General features: G+C 34.6%; 1 long non-coding RNA gene across 1 annotated transcript; it reads left to right on the forward strand.

Annotated features, from left to right (window-relative positions):
• The first annotated feature begins 997 nt into the window (after nucleotides 1-997).
• Nucleotides 998-3109, forward strand: LOC125261107. Its single transcript, XR_007183218.1, has 4 exons — nucleotides 998-1080; nucleotides 1631-1911; nucleotides 2004-2209; nucleotides 2324-3109. It is a non-coding gene; the product is annotated as an uncharacterized LOC125261107 (long non-coding RNA).
• The last annotated feature ends 1695 nt before the right edge of the window (nucleotides 3110-4804 follow it).

Below are 4804 nucleotides of genomic sequence, written 5' to 3' on the forward strand. Positions count from 1 at the left end.
TAATAATAAAAGGCAGCAGTGGGATTACAGATATAGTCAGTGAATATTATAGATATATGGAAAATATGCACAAAGATAGCATTCAAATTTTTACAGATGGATCCAAGGATTTACAAACAGAGGCAACGGGATCTGCAGTGTATATTCCTAGACATCATGTGGGAATAAACAAAAGAACATCAGATAATTTAAGTGTGTACACTGTAGAGTTTTATGCTATATTAATAGCATTAGAATGGATCGAACAAACTAGATGGGACAACATTGTAATATGTAGTGATTCTGTATCTGCCCTTATGAGCATAAAGTCTGGTGTGGCTAGAAATCATCAGGAATTACTTTATGAGATTTTGTTTACTAACTCAAGAATAAGCAGGCGGGGGAAAAAACTTTACATACATGTGGGTACCAGCACATGTGGGCATCCAGGGAATTGAGAAAGTAGACAGACTGGCAAAAGAAGCAACAAAAAAGAGCATGCTGATTAAGCTATCAAAATCAGAAGGGAAGAGTTTAGTATGGAAAAAGATCATGCAAAAATGGCAGCTGCAGTGGGATAAAGAAATTAAAGGGAGACATCTGTATATAATACAAAATAGAGTAGGTATGGAAAGTAAGAAGGGAAATAAAAGTAAGGAACTGGTCATAATAAATAGGCTGAGGATTGGACATTGCAAGCTAAATAAAACTCTTCATGTTATAGGGAAACACCCGACAGGACTATGTGATGAATGTCAGGAGGAGGAATCAATTGAGCACGTACTTATATCATGCAAGAAATATATGCAAGAAAGGCAAGAATTCAAGAGTCAACTACTGGAAATGGATATAATAGAATATAATGTTAAAAATATAGTAACATATGGAAATAATGACCAAGGATGGAGATATTTATTTAATTTTCTAAGGAGGACTGGACTGGAAGGACGAATTTAAATAACATAGTAAGTTAAACTGAGACTGCAGATGGCAGTAATGCAACACTATGGATGCCAACTGCCGTAAAAATACAACGAAGAAGAAGAAGACGGGAGAGGATACGTCATAATCGAACACTGAGGAGAAAAGCGCCTGTCAAATGTGAGTATTGAAAACCAAAAACATGGTTATTTGTGTTAAAATCGCGTTTTTTGAACTACTGTGGAGTAAACTGCTGAATGTGTAAAGATGCTAGACAGTATAGTTGTGATATTGCAGTAAAAACACGATTTATTATGTAATAGGAGAGCTTTAGTAAACACACATAACTTAATTTTCCAAAGTGGATTTACATATTCTAAACCATATACATCTTAAAGATGCTTATTAAATGTTTATTTAACCTCTGACAGGAACATCTTTAAATATTATGACTTATGAGTGATTGATTATGTATTATGAGTGATGTGTGTGCTATTATTCACTTTTGTCAACACTGCTTACATTACATGAATGAAAATAATGTAAATAAATAAATAAATCTACAGTAACTACACATAAGTTTAATCTATTTTATTTGTCCATTAGTACTGTTGGTAAATGAAGGAACATTTGTGTTGGATAAGAAGTGACATAACAAATCATCAACATGTAAATGTAGATTTGAGCACATAAACTTGAACTTGAATCTCGTCTGATGTTACTGGGACAGATGACGGGGACAGATGAGCACACGTGTGTTTATCCGGTAGAGGAATGATGCCATCAACGGCTTTGAGTGAGGATACTACAGAAATGAATTAAGTCTATTTAAATCTAAAGTCTAGTTTATTTTAATTATTGTAATTTAAACAGAGTTATTACAGCACTTTTCTGACTCTTGATGTCTGTATGTTTGCTGCAGAGCTTTTGTGGTGGAGCAGGACCTGCAAGACAAGGTGATGGCGGCATTTGTTAGGAAAAAAAAGAGGAAAACCTGAAACAAAATATAAAGTAAGGTCATTTTGTTATTTCTAATACAGAAATCAAAAGGCACTGTGCTGTTAAAATGATTGCTTTTGTATTATATTCGTGCATTATTGTAGGATGTGAATGTCCTCAGACTGGTGTGAGCACTGAGGACGGAGAGCCACAGCAGATCCTGGAAATGGTGTAGAGCCATGGATGAGACCCTCCATCACTCCTCCTTCCAAGTGACTTGATCAAGGACACACTGGAGGTGACGCTGCAGAGATCGAACCAGCAACCTTCTGCTGACCAGCTCAGTGGTTTAGACCACCACACCACAAATGTAATGAAGCTTTGACAAAAATTAGCAAGTAATTGTAAAAATATGAAACGAAATATGCATGAAACTGAATGCTGACATGAATTAATTGTAAAATGTTTTAATCTGTTTATTTAGTCATGCTGATGGAGAGCACATGAATGTTTGCAGCAGACACAGCAGCAGCCAGATTGTCCTGCACATCTTCTCCCACTCTTGCTTCAAGGTTGAGGGGTTCAGGGGTCCATCATCATCATCTTCCTCATCCTCTGGATCAACGATGTCCCCATTGAGAAGAGCTGCAGTGAGGGACATGATGATGAAGGTGTTCATCAGCTGCTTCATCAAAATAAAGCTGCAGAATTGGCACAGCTGTGTTGAGATAGAAGCAGGACTGTAAATACCTGATTGTTAGATCAATAAATTTGAATAAAGTTTTGTTTTGTGTGTGGTTGACTTGTATATGTATTTATATATTGTCATTATTACTTTTATTAATTCTTTTACTTTTTTTTTTAATTAATATGCTATTATTATCAGTAAATTTATATATTTTATTAATTCATGCATTAATGCATTGCTTGACTGTAAATTCAGATAGCAGCAGGACTGTAAATACCTGATTGTTAGATCAATAAATTTGAATAAAGTTTTGTTTTGTGTGTTGTCGACTTGTATATGTATTTATATATTGTCATTATTACTTTTATTAATTCTTTTACTTTTTTTTATTAATTATGCTATTATTATCAGTAAATTTATATATTTTGTTAATTCATGCATTAATGCATTGCTTGACTGTAAATTGAGATGTATTCACATCAGCTGTATTTGTCTAGTGTGTGTTCATGCATAGCGATGTCATATGACAAAACATTACATTTTGCTTGTTTTACTAAAGAAGTAAAATGAAAAGTAATATAATTAAGTTTTGGTCAGCATTTATCATTACTATTGTGTGTAAGTGTTGGGGTGTGCTAACAAAGCAATTCATTCTGGTGTAATCTTAATTTTAAGTAGTTATACTTACATTTTTTTGAGTATAAAGTCTTCTCCAAAGGTGAGATCTTCGAGCAGCTGCCCGACGTCTCCTCTGTGCAGACATTGCTAACACTGAGGAAAACTGCACTACAGTAGGTAGGGTTGTGGAGTTACTGGTTCTGTGAGGTGTTTGTGCACCTGTCACTCATCTTTATTTTTATTGCAGGACCTACAATTACAAGATCAGGGAAAATATCATGGTTGTATCTTTAACAATGAACAATAATAATGACAAAAACAAACAAATATGGGTTTGTATACATCATAGTTTGAGATTATATACACAGACATAAAGCATGATGACAAGATTAAATATTTTGAATACATCATAATGCATAAAAGTTATTTGTTTATAATGTATATAAGCCTGAGGGATGAAATAGAGGAAAACAAATGAGATTTATGCCACTTTTGCTTGGATGGACATTTTTGCATATAAAATAAAGAAATTAACAACATATTCACGCGAATTTGGGTTTTCGTAAAAAAAAAAAAAAAAAAAAAAACTCACATTAGTAGTTAAAAATATAAGAACTTTAAATTAACCCAAATATAGCCTATATTAGTTGTACTACACTTAAAAAATTACTGGCAGCTGTTTCTTCAACAAGACCACAAAATAAGCAAGTTTAATCAAATATCAAGATATTTACAGATAGATTAAATAAACCTGTCACTCATATCTTTTCAGTTTTTGCGCTTGTGATGACGTCGTAGGTCACATGATGACGTAAACATGGCGGATTATTCTCGGATCTCATTCATACTCAACGAGATTTAGCCCTACTCTTTTAGCCCTCGTTAAGTAAGTGAATTAAAGCTGCTGTAGGGAGTTTTTAGAAAACGTTGACTTAGCCTGAAAATTTGAACAAGCACAACTCACAGGTTACTCCCCCTTGCTCTATGCTGCGCTACAGCCCTCCCTCCACAGCTCCTCCCCCATCACAACGGAGCCTGCCGTGAACGCGCAGGCTAGTAAGGCGGATAAACAGTTATAGCACATTCACAGACGAAATATCAACAATATGATTTACACTATGGCCTGCCCATACTTTGACTACAATCTTGGTCCTCAAAACATTACGTATTTTGCAATACATGTAATGTAACTATATGACGTTGCACTATTTCTATAAGTAATAAAGAGCTAGTATGATAATATAACGGTAACTAACGTTACAGTATGCAAGTAATTATTCTATCGATATGAATTATTTCAGCAACATGACAAGTCAGTGAATTGGTAGGTTTCAATAGTTGCTTTGCACAGTGCGTGACCCCCGTTTCTTGACTCCACCCCCACGTCAAACCAGTGCCATAAAGAGAACCGCACAGAACAGTGCAGCGCAAACGAAAACCGGTATCGTGAGCGCACGCTTGACTGAAACGCAGAATAAAATGAGCGTTGCAAATGATTTAGTAGGTTTGAGCATGAAAAATATGTGGCAAAGATAAAATAGGATTACAGCTGTCATTGATTTTTGTAATTGATTATATTTTTATTTTTGCACTACGTTATTTTATTTTGCAATTTATTATTTTTGCTTGCAAAACTTATTTTTTTCTGCTCAATACTTT

Source organism: Megalobrama amblycephala, unplaced genomic scaffold (genome assembly GCF_018812025.1).
Source record: "Megalobrama amblycephala isolate DHTTF-2021 unplaced genomic scaffold, ASM1881202v1 scaffold306, whole genome shotgun sequence".
NCBI classification, from domain to species: Eukaryota; Metazoa; Chordata; class Actinopteri; order Cypriniformes; family Xenocyprididae; genus Megalobrama; species Megalobrama amblycephala.